Genomic DNA, 15759 nt, shown 5'->3' with positions numbered 1-15759 from the left:
GGAACAAACATTTAAAAAAAATCTAAGAGTCTCACCAACGACTAGAGGTCCCTCTTTCTTTTCTAACTATAGTGTCAAATAACGTGATGCAGTGAGTTTTTTTCGTCTCCTCGTATCTCTTCTTATTTTGTGCATGTTCTCTATGCGTTTTATATGTAATTTTGTGTAATTGTGAGTTCTCAGACCTCCTTTCTTTATACATCTTCTTCTTTTATCTCCTATTATTATTATTATTATTATTATTATTATTATTATTATTATTATTATTATTATTATTTCTTTTTTAGTTTTGTTCTTTTTTTTTCTTTTTCTAGTTTTCGGTTTATTCTTCCTTTCCCTTTTTTTGGTTTTCTTTCCTTTTTTTATCTTTTTCTGTTCTTTCTTTTCTTTTTTCTTTCTTTTTTATTTTCTTCTTCTTTTTTATTTTTTTCTTCTTCTTTTGTTTTTGTTTCTTATTTTTCATTTTTTTTGTTCTAAATAACTTGTCCAAACATAATTAGGGTATGATAGAAATGTATACAACTTGGATTTGAGTTTCACAATACAAGCAGGTTAGTGGGTTAGAGGATAGGACTTTTGTAAGGGTGGGTACTCCTTGTACTCATTTCTTCTATTTTAATGAAAATTCTTCTTTTCCAATTAAAAAAATTGTATCCCAAGTTTTCTTTTTCATTCTATTTTTTTATTCTTAATTCAAAGTGAAATGAGATCCCAATGTATATACATGATTAGCATTTTGTTTCCTTTGCCCTCATCCTCATTTTCCCCTTCTTTTTCTGCTCATGGATTATTCTAACTCCTATCAAATCAACTTAGATTATAGGCTTAAATATATTTAAGACTTCTAATAAATGATTAATTTTTAATTTGGGTTCCTAACAAATTTTTGTGTTGTATTGTATCTCTAATATATTTAAAGTTTTGTTTTGATCGAGTTCATGTTGTCAGTTAAGTGACGATATTACATCATCTCAACTGTTGAAATATATTGCAAAGATTTATTCACAAGGTGTCATGTGTAATCACTTTTTTATGAGTAAATGATAATTGTTAATTATTAGTTGTTATTTGTTGGCAGGGGGAATCGAGCCAATGACCTTTTCCTCCCTCCTTTTCCTTTTACAACCAAGTCAACCTTATAACTTTGTCAAGTAATCACTTAACTTGCACTAGGGAGTGAGAAAAAAAAGTTTTAATATATTAGGGATCAAACACAGCACATAAATCAATAATTTATTAGGGACTTTAAATGTATTTAATTAAGCCTAAATTACATTTTTTACTTGTCTAGGGTTAGTAATTGATAGTTGAAATAGTTTGTGCTGATGTTGTAAATAACATTGTTTGGTCATTAAGAACATTGATAATTAAATGTGTCTTCATGTTAAAAGTTTAAAGTGCAACCTCAAGTGAAATATGCCTCCAATTGGTAAATGCTCCTCTTTGTTTGTTAACTATACCTCCCTCATGTAATTTTATACTTTTACTCAAAATTACCCATTTTCATAAACTAAATTCTGAAATGTTGAGAATACGAGGGGACAAATACTAGGAAAATCTTTGTTAATGGTCCACAGGCTAACCACACAAATGAATTTGATATTACATTCAACCCTAAACCTTTTGAGGCATTAGGTTTACACTTCTTTCACTTGTATAAGTTATCCAACTTGCTCATTCCTACCAATTTGGGACTTCATCTTTACATTTGAACTCTACCCGTCTCTCATTCAAGTGTGAGTCTCTTTCACATGTAGCTTCCCCTTGAGTAAAAGCCTTTTCTTTTCATCCATGATTATTCAATGGTGACCCTTAAAGCTTATTAATTGTCAGCAATATGCTATAAATATTTGCACCACCTATTAGGCCATTTGCACCACCATTTGGTCCTTAGAGCTTATGTCCACATATATGGTCGTCAATATGCTCAAGATACTTGCATTGTCATTAGCTCTCATTGACGAGACATGCCTCTTAATCCATTTTATCTTCTTGTGAAATAGTTTATCCAAATAGAACCTATGTTGTTTAGGAACAAAAAACTAATTACAAACAATTTGTTTGATTCCTTTCCTCACTTTTTAGTTTTAAAAATTGTTTTCTATAACAATTTTACACTAGTCAAGAATCAATTTCTCATACAAAATCTATTAATTTTTTAAATCATCATCATCATCATTGATGTGACTTATTTTGATTTAGTTTCAACTAATAACAAATAAAAAAATTATATTAAGAAAAAAACATAAAATTTGCTAATTTTGCAAAGACTAAAAGCGAAATTATTATTTTATTAGATACTCAACACAAAACAAAAAATTTATTACGGAATAAGCTCAAAAATTAAATAAATTCTTTTTCTTCTATATATAGGCTACCTAAAAAAGGTACTTTGTCAATTAGTCATAATTCATATCATTTGAGTGATTTAAGGACAGTGATGATAATAGTTAACAAACTTGTCATACATAACAATTTGTAATTAAATAATAATGTAAAATATTGTATACTATTATTATATACTCTATTCTCTCATTTTAAAACTATATATATATATATATATATATATATATATATATATATATATATATATATATATATATATATATATATATATCAAAGATGTAGTCCCAAAATTAAAATTCCTCATAAAAACATTAGAATTTGGCAAGTGTTGAGATACATGTTTTAATATTTTTAAATTTAGTTGGATTGTTTTGTATGTTTTTATTGGTAATTCTTTTGAATTGTCACGGATCATATATATCATCGGGTACAAAATTGTTTTAGCTTAACTTAATAGTACTGATTCTAAGTTTGAGACTTAGTAGGTATTTGCATTAAATATATAAAGGAATAGTTTTGTAATGATCCTACCCAATTTGAGTATAATTGATTTTTAGAGGATATTTGTGATCTCTAAAAAAAGTATCATTTGAGATTTATTTATTGTAATCATATATTAACAAAATAAACATAAAAAATATAAATACGTAGTAGAGATATTGTTTATTATAATATAAGAAAATTTTATATTTAAATTTTCAATAGAAGATAAATTATTTCATTCATGAAAAGAAACCATAATGAAATAATTAAAAAATAGTGATTTTTAAGTGTTAGAAGTTAATTAAATTAACAGTTGTTCTTAAACACAAATTTAAAATTGTTTAGCTATCAAATTTTAAAAATAGTTATTAATATATTTTTTTCCTGGATGAAAGGGGCTAAGAGCCCAAACAAAAAACAAACATAAAGACTAAAAAGAAATAGAAGCTACATGAGAGTATAACATAGAGCTAATAAAGCTTGGCGGATCCTCAGTTATTAATATAATGTTATTTAAAATGATAAATAAATTTGATAAAACTACATTAGTTTGTTTTAATTGACTTCATCATAATAAACTAATTGATTACTTAATTTGAACAAATTATTTAATAATAATTTGACTAATCAAGATGAATATAATTAAACTTGATTTTAAGAAATTATGTTGATTATGATTAAGTATTGATTTATAAAATTATTTTTATACTTTCTTCTTAAATAATTTAATTCCTTGAAACAAATATTTGAACATGTTATTAGTTGCAAAAAGAGTATTATTTTTTAAAACCATTTAAAATATTAAAACATGTAAAAAATCAAAATAAATATTTATTTTGAATTTCTTACTTTTAGTTTTATTTATATGAAATTGAAATTATAAAAATATTGGATTTTATATTTTTTTAATAAATTTACATATCAAGAATAATCCTTTGACAAAGGTAGGTAAATGTAATTTATATTTTTTAATTGTTATCAACACATATACATACACATATATACTTTAAAAATTAGATTCTGTTTTCATTTGTTTTTTTTTAATAAATGTGCATATCAGGAATAATCCTTTGACAAAGGTAGGTATATGTAATTTATACTACTACTAATTTATATTGTCATTCAATGATTACTACTACTTTAGGTTGTGTACGGTTGCTAAGCAGAAAAGGAAAAAAAAAAGTGTGATGAATGAAAATTAAAGAAAGTAGAAACTGAGATTGAGATGAAAAAATTATGAAAAGAAATGAAATTTTGAATTAAAATGATTTAGTAGATGATAAATAAATAAATTAAAAAATAAGTATTTTTACAGTTATAATTTTACTCATGGGTAGTTGTTTTGTTTTGTAACAATATGGAAAGATTATGCTAAAATATGCACTTTTTTTAATAAAAAAAATTGATCTACTTTTAAAGAACAAAATCCTTTATTTTATTTTATTTTTTTTACTTTTGTACTAGTATGTTGGTATTGGCTAACAAAAAAAAAATGATTAATTAACTTTTTAGTTTAAATTTTTAAAATTCAATTTTTAATCCCTAAATGAAGATATTTGATCCGTCAAAGTTTCTCAATTTTTCTCTTTAAGATTTTTAGTCCCTATATTTTTGTTTGACCAGTCCCTAAACTTTTAAAAATTTCTTTTATTAGTTTTTAAATAAAAGTTTAAACTCATTTTATTTATTTATTTAATGAGATTTCAGGAACTAAAAATCGAATTTTGAAAATATTAAGGGGCTTTGAGTGGTTAAATTTTTTAAGGATTTAAAACCAAATTTTTAAAAAGAAATAGGGAAAAAAAACTGAAGTTAAAAAAAACATAATCTATTATGTGAAATTTTGCAAGACGCTGGCATATTTGATAATACCACAAACAGCTTTCAACACATATTTGATTATGCACAAAGGATATTCGATTATTGAAGGAAGCATAATCAATTGTGCTTTGGATGTGCATAAATTTCATTTTCAGTTTTGAAAAGAAAAATGGTGTCCTGTCTTCCACACATCCCACCTGGTTAGGGCAGTTGAGTTTCATCTACACTTTTATCAATTTTCAGGTTAGTTTTGGAGAATGAAACGTATAAAACTCACTATTTATCGACAATTTTCTTGACACTTTATCCTCAAACCAAACGAACAGAAATTTGTATTTCCTTTCTTTTCATCGGTGCAGTCATTATTCATTTTTTCCTTCAAAATGAACACACTCTTAATTAATTGAAGTCGCCAATGCAATACAATTATACAACACATGGTAGAAAAGAACTTACCAACGCCATATTCAATTACCAAAGAAAGAAAATATTCGTTACATTCCCAATGAGCTTCCTTCCGTACTCTCCAACCTCAATTATCTCTTTCTTAGGAAGCATTATAGCAAAAGCAATATATATTGGGTGGTCAAAATTGTGATTTCTATCATTTATTGCCGACTATTCTCGATCAATTTGACTAATTTTAAAAGTAAGTCATTTTATATTTTAATTCAAACTCAATTTAATGTTCTTATTCATGATAGTGTTAGTTGCGTTAACAACATAGAGGAAAAAAATTTCCGTTTATCATAAACATATTCAACTTATTCGAATGTTTAATATAATAATGTTAGCAGCATACTCTTTTCAATATATTTTTTATTGAGAGTCTACTAAATTAATACGCTTCTTCTAATATATTATTAATGATTAAAATTGATTCAAAAATATAAAATAAGAGATGAGAATCACAAAAATTACTAAAAAAATATAAAATAATAAGTGATAATCATTAAATAAAAATTAGAACTACAAGATTTATAAATAATACAAAATTACTAATGAGACCTATTAAATAGAGAACATGTTTTTTTAATGCAATAGAGAACATGTTAAAAAAAATACTAATGTTAAATAATGTATTGTTAGAATTTCTCTACTCCTTTATTAGTTAATTAAAATCCAAGTAACTTTGATAGTTTAAATATGAAACCAACTAAATAAAGAATTAATGAGACTCAATTATTCACTAAAACCTACACAATTTCACCCACTAAGGAAATTTGCCCAAAAAAATGTGTTGCTAATCTATGCATACATATGGATGGTTTTAGACAAAAACAAAAAATAAAATAAACTTGATTATGTTTTTAGTTTCTGAAATTTAGAGTGAATCTAGTTTTGGTGTCCTATTTTTTTTAAAAAAAAAATTTAGTCACTAAGATTTTTAAAAAGAAAATACGTTTTTAGCTTCTAAAATGCTAATTAAGAAACTGAAATGATTTTTCAAAACTGTCATTAATTCCAAAATAATAGTTTTGAGGGAAAAAATTCATATTTTTCTTAAATTTGAGAAACTAAATGATTCTTTTTAAATTTGAAAACCAATATTTGATTCATTTTAAATTTTACGGATAAAAACGTAATTAAGAAAAAAAAAAGATTTATAAACATTATTTTGTGGCCAATGTCTACAGCACAAAAACATTTCAGGTTACTGAATGACTTTCGCATGTTACTAGATTTGTATATAACGCGCTCCATAAAGGTTTCTTACAGTTGTTGTATGATACATACAACTACTATCCCCTTAAACAAAATTAAGCGATCCTAGACTATACTTTATATGAGCTTCAATATTTCACCCTTGTCAAATAAGATGATATATATTGAGCCGTTGATGTCTTCAAATATTTCACCCTTCTCACAATGCAATAGAAAAAGTTAAGCTGTCTAATATATTAACTTTGAGCACATTATTGCTCAAACTACATTTCATTTCACTGATATTATGAGATGCCCCTTCATGGAAACATGGAACGTTTCCATCGTTTACACTTCTACATTTTGGAATTGTTGTTACCTCCTGAAGCATTTTAACCACATTTCTCATTGTAGGGCGAGTTATTGGGATGGAGCTGGTACAATGAAGCCCTACGCTCAATACCTTGCTGATTTCTTCCCTGTATTTGGAGTCCAATGTAGGATCAATCACATGATCCAGTCCTTCATGTTCCAACATGGAGGAAACCCATTTCACCAAATCACTTTCACCATACTCTGGATCAATTGGGGGTCTTCCAGTTACTAACTCCAAAAGGACCACGCCAAAGCTATATATGTCACACTTCTCATTCACCCTGAGTGTACGCGTATTCTGCACATAAAAAAGTAGCACATGTATAAGTAATTAAATTTATGCTTGTTACCAAAGTTTATCAACTAAGTTCATTTCTTTCTGTCTAGCTAGACAGGAATATAATGCATGTAAGGTTTTAAAAAACGGTCGACGATAGTGATTTGAACTCTAACATTAAGATTTTTTAACTATCAAGGGACCATAATTGAGACTGCATTGACTACATTTATCTATGATTTCTCAGGATATCAACAAACACAACAAAATTGTAACATGACCACGACAGATATTTAAAACCTTGATCACATGATAGAAATAGTAACATATAGCCAAACTAAACACAAATACAAAGAAATGCTCACTAATTTAGGATTTGGCTCTTTAAAGTATCATGTCAGGAAAGTGAGTTTTCTTAATTATTGACAAGAAAATTAACTACGCATAATAAATCATAAATACGTATATTAGAATATAAACCGTTAATTTTTTCCTTAACAACTGAATTTACTATTTACTCTAGTTCACTTTGGAGAAAACAACAAATTCTAACATTTATGTGCTAGCCTTAACATTCAAGATTCGACTCCTTTAAAGCTAGCAACTCACTTTAGATGACGTAAGCATCTTAATTGTTGATGCAGTTGATATATATTCCATAGAGATGCATAACAAATCTAAATACTCCTATGTTAGAAAATAAACCTATAATTTTTCATCGACCATTGAAATTTACACTTGTTCACTTTAGAGAAGGCAAATTCTAACATTTGTGTTACAGGGTTTAAGAATTTAAATTTGATTCTCAACTTAATTTCACAAACCTGGTGCAATGTAGCCATAGGATCCTGCAATCACAGACATTGATCATGTCCTTTGGCTGACTCCAGTAACCATTTTGGCAACTCCAAAATCTGCAATTTATGCCACAAACTCTGCATCAACCAATATGTTGTTGGATTTCACATCCTGGACAATGGGAGGGACACAATCATGATGCAAATAAGAAAGCCCCTCAGCAGCATCCACAGCAATTTTATACCTAGTGGGCAAATCCAAAAGACTTTTGTTGTTACCCTTCAACAAATCAGCCAAACTCCCATTTGGCATATATTCATAAACCAAGAGCCTCTGATCCTCACTGTTGCAACAACACCACAACCACCTCATAATATTCTTGTGCCTGATCCTCCCCTGGGTCTCAACTTCAGCATCAAATTCATCTTTCCTAGCACCAACATTTCCATCTACATTCATAGGTGCTCCACACAATCTCTTTACTGCCACCACCTCACCATTGCTGAGCACCACCTTGTAGACCTTCCCTGATGCTCCACTTCCTATCACATTGTCCTCACTCAGCAACTTAGATACCTCAAACTTGCTAAACCCAAGCTTGTGAAACGACTTCCACCGCGAAACGCTTAACACCTTCAATTTCTTCGCCTTCCTGTACCTAAAGTAAAACCATGCCACCCCAATAATGAACACAACTCCAGCAAGCGCAAATATGGACCACAAAATCCACACATACCTCCGATTCTTACTCTTACCATGACAATGACAATCACAAAGCCCAAGTTGATGACCACAGAGCCCAGGATTCCCTATAAAACTCGTCTTATACTTGTCATTGGCGAAAAAAGGAGGAATATCCCCAGAAAGCTGATTGTAAGACAAATTCAGCCCAGTGAGCTTCAAATTCTGCAACATCATTGGAATCTCCCCAGAAAATTTGTTCCAAGAAAGATCAAGATTATTAAGCACAGGAAATTTTCCTAATTCGCTTGGAACACTTCCATCAAACCTATTATGTGACAAATTAAGGTCAGTGACTTTACTCAATTCCCCAATTCCACCAAAATTAAGTTCTCCAGAAAGTTGATTATAACTAAGATCAACATTAACCAGTTGACTCAACTTCATCACACTCTCTGGAATCCGACCCGAGAGATTATTATTACTAGCAGCAAACTCCACAAGATTATCCAACATCCCAATTTCCTCAGGAATCGACCCAGAGAACATGTTATTCGAAAGCAACAAATTTGATAGATTGTAAGCGCCAGAAATCGCCTTAGAAATTTTCCCAGAAAGAGAATTTTCCGAAAGCTCAAGCAAATTCAAATGGGGCAAACCCCACACCCCATCAGGAACACTCCCAGAAAGGTTATTGCTCTTTAACCGAACCCTCTTTAAACTCCTGCAGTCCCCAAGACTCGCCGGAATTTTCCCGGAAAAATAATTGCACATCAAAATTAACTCCTCAAACTCCCCCCGCTGGCAAATGATCGCCAGAATCTCGCTGGAAAATGGTCAAACCAAATATCAATGTGGTTCAACGGCAAGTTACTCCCCGAATCCCTCGGCTACGTTCCAATAAGTTTGTTACTGAACAATTTAAGCTCATAGAGGTTGGGAGAATGCGCAAGAATCGGTGGTAAAACCCCTTCGAGCTTGTTATTGTATAAATTCAACGATGCTAGTAGCAACTCGCATAACTCCGTCAAAATCGTCCCAGCCAACTCGTTCACGGACGCGTCGAAGAATCTCAAACTCTCATGTTCCATATTCCTTTGGGTAACTCCCTGGAGTGTTTGTTTTTAAATAGTTGAATTTGTGTCACGCGCTTCAAGCGCGTGAACCACTGCGGAATGTGAGCGGTGATTCCGTTCTTCAAAAAATCTAAGTTCGTTAAGTGAGAGAGGTTACTGAGGGTGTCAGGGATGGGACCCACGAGGTTGCAGCCAGAGAGGAAAAGCGTTTCGAGGTTCCGGAGGTTACCGAGTTGATCGGTATGCGACTCGGCAAGAACAGCTTGTAAGTGAGTTGAAGGTGTTTTAATGAAGTGAGGTTGCGAAGGGAAGAGGGTATTGCTTCGGTGAGGAGGTTGCTGACGAGGTTGAGCGTTTTGAGGCGGGAGAGGGCGGCGAGGCTCGGCGGAATGTTGCCGGAGAGGTCGAGGTGTTGGAGCGTGGCGGAATGGGGCCCACGAGGTTGTTCTGGGAGAGATCGAGGACGACGAGGTTGCGGCACACCGCAGCAACGACGGCGGAGAGGGTGGAGCTGATGAGGTTGGTGGTGAGGTTGAGGGTGGTTAGGGAGACGATGCGGCAGAGGATGGCGGGAAAGGGGCCGGAGAGGGAGGCGGAGGGGAGGCTCACGGCAGTAATGGTGGCGGTGAGAGGGTCACAGGTGACGCCGCGCCACCGGCATGGGTTGGCGGCAGAGGAGTCCCAGGAGGAGAGGGCGTTTTCCGGGTCGGAAAGCTACCGTCTTGCTTCGAAGAGAAAGAGACTGTCTTGGGTTAGAGAGAGAGAGTGCGGGAGAGGAGAGAGAAAGCAGAGGAACAGCAAAACAAACACGAAAATCCTGCCAGAGATCTGAAAGATATTTTGGTTAGGTCGTTTGTTTCACTGCTTCGCAAAACTGTCCCCACTGTGAGTGTTTGTTTTGTTCTGTACTTCTAATATATCTATAATAAAAAGAGTACCTATTATATCCATACTTAAAACATTTACATATGATATATTTTTTGATTTTTTGGTCTTCTTTGTCTCTTCATTTTTTGTCCCATTTTGTTTTGTTGTCACCGTGACGTGTTGGATTGTAGATGTAATTCATATCTATTAATCCTTATCGCTCTAACATATATCACTTCTAGGTGGATTTCCAACTTTCCATTTAATTTTACTAATAATTTGAATCAATTCTTCCATCTTGTTTTTCTCTATATTTCTCTTTCTCTTTCTCGTTATCCTCTCTCCCTCAATCTTTCTCTTTCTGCATCTTTCTCTAACTCTTCCTCAATCTTCTCTTCTTTTTCCTTTATCTCTTATCTTTCTATTTTTTTCTTGATTTCACTTCATATATTTCTCTTTTATTTGAATCTTTTTCTTCAAATATCTTTGAAGTTTTCGTAGTTCTCTAAATCATGGAGATGGAATGCGTCTTCGAATTTTCTTATACTTATATGGATCGTCGCCCAAGAAAGAGAGCGAGACTAGGCTAGGACATCCCTGAAGTTCCCAAGGTAACTTTTTTATCCTAAAATCTGAGATTTGATGTTTTTTCTTCTTCTTTTTCTTGCGCTTTTATCTTTTCAGGGTGTAGATATGGTGGAATTTGTGTAGATTAGGTATGTTTGGTTCATGTAACATGTTTTTTTGCATCAAACAAAACATAAAAAATCGTCACATTAAGCCTGCGAGGCAAAAAAGCATGTTACCTGAATCAAACATACCTAATTTGCATAAATTGCACCAGATCTACAACCTGAAAAGATAAAAGCGCAAGAAAAAGAAGAAGAAAAAATATCAAAAACTCAGATTTTAGGATCAAAAAGTTATCTTGGGAACTTCAGGGATGTCGTAGCCTAATCTCGCTCTCTTCCTCGAGCGACAATCCATATAAGTGTGAGGAAATTCGAAGACGCGATCTCCATGATTCAGAGAACTACAAAAACTTCAAATAGATTTGAAGGAAAAGATTGAAAGAGAAATATATTAAGTGAGATGAAGGAAGAAACAAAAAGATAAGAGATAAAAGAAAAAGAGGAGAAGATTAAGGAAGAGAAAGAGAAAGACAGAGAATGAGAAGATTGAGGAAGAGAGAGTAATGAGAAAGAGAAAGACAGAGAAAGAGAAGATTGAGGAATTGATTCGGATTATTAAGTGGAATTAAATGGGGAGTTAAAAATTCGCCAATAAAGGAGTGACATATGTTAGAGCAACAAGGACTAATAGGTACGACACTGCATCTGCAATGCAAACAGTAGCGATGGCAACAAAACAAAACGAGACAAAAAAATGGAGGGACAAAAAGACCAAAAAAACGAGAAATGTGTCACGTGTCAACGTTTTAAGTATAGGTATAATAGGGTTTTCATTGGACTACTCTTTTATTATAGATATATTAGACATCTTATTATTATAGGTATTTCATATTTGTTTTTAATTTCCCTCAATTTTCTTTAATGAATTTCTTTATGTTTTTCATATGAGAAATCAAATGGGTTTCGTCCAAAAACTAGAAGCTGTGGGTATGTGGTGATTCTTATCCATCTTTTCTTTTCATTTTCATTTTAACTTTTGTGATTCTAATGACTTTCCCTTAACAATTCTTAACTTATTGAAATATGATTTCAAGTTCTTCTTTATGGAGGGCAAATTGTTTCTTGGAAGAATCATCGAAAGGAAGAACTTCTTTTTATGAGTAGTAAGGTGTAAAAATAGTAGAGTTTTATTGTCTTCTGATTCATTTTTACTGGATATTTTAATTGCCACAATGATGTTGTTCTATGCATAAGATGCTTTCCATTTTGAAAGGCAATAGCTGCTGCAACAATGTTAGCAATATGACGTAACATGTCTAGCTAATTAATTAACAAAATATATAGCATGACCAATTAATTTTAAAAACATTCATAAGAAGCACTAATGCAAAATTAGTGCATGAAGTTGAATTCATGTTTCTCTATTTTATTGTCAACCTTGAATGATATTTGAAGATCAAATTTCTTTTGAATTTGTTTCATTTATTTGCTATAGTTTGCATATAGTTTATGTCATTTATGGGGATTTTCTACTAAATAGGCTAATTGGAAACAACATAAAACAATCAGAGGAGGAATATCAGCTTGCCTAGCACAGGTTAGTTTTATTTCATCTCACTGGTGGTGAAAACATATTTGACTTTTGTTGAACATTTTCAATGCAATTTCTATTTCAGTTTGGTAATCCCAGTTCACTTGAACAACATGGATTTGCAAGACACAGGATGTGGTCATTGGATAGGGACCATTCACCTCTTCCTCCCTTAGGCAATCAGTCATCTGTGGATCTAATATTGAAGTCAACAAAAGTTGACTTAAAGACACCCTGTAGGTATATATGGATTCAAACTGTGGTTGCCTCTTTTTCCTTCTCCCTTTCTACATTTTTACTCATTAAAGATAAAGCATTGCTGAATGGAACCATCAAATGTCTAACTTGCCCGTATTTGTTTGGCTGCTTCTGCAGTTTTGAGTTCCGACTTCGCATCTCTCTCAATGTTGGCAAGCTAATTTTGATTCCGCGAGTCAGAAACACTGTTAACAAAGCGTTTTCTTTTTCCTTTACACTATGCAACTATTTATCAGTATCAGATATCATATGCGCATCTTAGATATAGATTAACTGCTTACTTTGTTTTAAGATGATGCCTAGAATGTTACAAATCATCAATTCATCATTGTTGTTTTGTTGCATTTTTTTAGGAAGTTTCTTACTTTCTTTCTTTTCTCATCGCGCAACTTCCGAAGGACTACATGTTTGGTAAGGCTTGGGTATGTGGTGGTTCTCATCCATTTTTTTCTATTTTCATTTTAACTTTTGTGATTCTAATGACAAAGTTTCTTGATGTTGTTTTTAGGAAGTTTCTTACTTTCTTTCTTTTCTCATCCCGCAACTTCTGAATGACTACATGTTTGGTACAGTTTCTTTAGCTTAACTTCTTTTTTTAAAAAAATATTTTAATTTTATTTTTGTAATGTTTGGTTGTTTTATTTCTCCTAACTTTCGAAGGAGTTGACATTTGGTAGAGCGTCTTTAGCTTAAGTTTTTTTTTTGGTATTTTTTTGTTGATGATTTCCTGGGATTTTTGGGTTTTTGTGAATGTATGGTTGGATTTTTGGTATCTTTGTCTTTGAATCAGTTTTTGGTGGGGTTTGTCTGGGAGAAAGTGTGGCTAAGTAATTTTTTTTATATTAATATACATCTCTATGTCGTTTTCATGCACAGTGAGTTCCTTCACCACTGCATCCATATCATTGGTAAGTTTGTTTTCTCATCTTTTTTTCTCATTTACATCTTTCTTATTATTACAGGTATTTCATATTTGTTTTTAATTTCCCTCAATTTTCTTTAATGTATTTCTTGATGTTTTTCACATGAGAAATCAAATGGGTTTCGTCCAAAAAGTAGAAGTTGTGGGTATGTGGTGATTGTCATCCATCTTTTTTTTTCTTTTCATTTTAACTTTTGTGATTCTAATGACAAAGTTTCTTGTGCTTTTTTTTAGGAAGTTTCTTACTTCCTTTCTTTTCTCATCCCGCAACTTCTGAAGGACTACATGTTTGGTAAGGCTTCTTTAGCTTAACTCATATTTTAAAAAAATTATTCTAATTTTTTTTGTAACGTTTGGTTGTTTTTTTTTTCCTTAACTTTCGAAGGACTTGACATTTGGTAGCGCTTCTTTAGCTTAAGTATTTTTTTTGGTATTATTTTGTTGATGCTTTCCTGAGATTTTTGGGTTTTTGTGAATGTATGGTTGGATTTTTGGTATCTTTGTCTTTGAATAAGTTTAAATAATAGATAAAAAAACCATATTGTTTATATTTGTAGTATGCTCGGGCTTTAAGGGAGAAAGGAGTACAGGTTAAAGTCATTGTGTTTCCAAATGATGTTCATGGAATTGAAAGGTAAACAAATCTTACATAAACATCTCTCTTCCGGCTAATCATAATTGTAATAGATAATATAGTTTGGTTATAACTTTTGTTCAGGTCACGATTAAACTTTGAAAGCTACCTTAACATTGCGATGTGGTTAAACAAGTATTGCAAATGAGCAGCATTTCTAGGCTAGCAATTGAATCATTTGACTCCCTTAATATTAATGCTATTGGGGCAGAGAGCATTTTGTATTTGAAAAAGAAAGGGGAATAGACTGTATTTGTCATTGCTATCTTTATTTTTTAATAAAAAATTTGCTTCACTGAAGGACATATTTTAACTATGGGTTATGAGAAAGACAAGACATTCTGATTACTTAAATATAATAAAATTCTCATTATTTATAGTTAATTTTCTTTGGCATTGTGTGAACTGAGGATTGATTATTTTTTTATGTTGATCTTCCAACTTCATTAACATTGGATGTCCAGAGGAAGAGGCTTGACATTGGTTTAATACTATTATGGTTTAATTAAAAAATTTATGTTGTCTGCTAACAAATATTAACATTTTGTATAGAGACCAAAATTTTATATTTCATAGTAACCAATTACTGACATATATTTTTTCTTTCATAAAATCCAGTAAAACAACTTCACACATGAATACATGTGATCGATTAAAAAATTGAGTGAGATTTATATAGAATGAGAGAGAATTAGTGTAATCAACCAGCGACAGTAGTCATACATGAAAGGAGGTTTGGGCGTTGGAAATCGTGAAGAAAAAAGGGAAAGGACTCTGAGTAAGACTGATGAATTGACCATGTGTAATCCCACCAGTATCACTAGCTAGGGTTTTGAATTGTTATCATTATATCTAAGATATTTAAAAGGAAGGAAGAGTGTATATTAATGTAAGATCCCTATATAACCCATCTCTTATTCCACTCCCACTTTTGCCCACTTGATTCACACCCTTTTTACTCTCTTGAGAATTTGATATGATAATGATATATACTATTGTGGCATAATTATGAAGAGAAGCATTTATCCAATGTGTAGGTTAGGCTTTGTGCTTGGGACAGATCACCATCTTCAATGGAGAGCATTGGAACAATTCAAGCCAAGCCAAGGTTTTCACATAAAATCACTTGCATATATGATGTCACTGCTTGAATAATTCGTCCTTTCCCCTCTACAAATGTTCGCCATCTTTAACCATATTCCTTAGAATTCAAAATGGCTCACACAACTGTAAAACTTATTTTATCATAAAGATAGAGGAAATACAAAATTGATTCAATGGTTAAAGAATGGTAGAAGAAAAATGAAAGAAGAAAACAAGGAAAAGAAATCACGATTCAAAACTCTTAATTGAT

General features: G+C 31.6%; 1 pseudogene; it reads right to left on the bottom strand.

Annotated features, from left to right (window-relative positions):
• Positions 1–6297: 6297 nt before the first annotated feature.
• On the bottom strand, positions 6298–10359 carry LOC114378731 (annotated as a pseudogene).
• Between the last annotated feature and the right edge of the window lie 5400 nt (positions 10360–15759).

Source organism: Glycine soja, chromosome 12, assembly GCF_004193775.1.
Source record: "Glycine soja cultivar W05 chromosome 12, ASM419377v2, whole genome shotgun sequence".
Taxonomy (NCBI): domain Eukaryota; kingdom Viridiplantae; phylum Streptophyta; class Magnoliopsida; order Fabales; family Fabaceae; genus Glycine; species Glycine soja.
The sequence above is the reverse complement of the archived record's forward strand: the minus strand, read 5'-3'. Positions and strand labels throughout refer to the sequence as shown.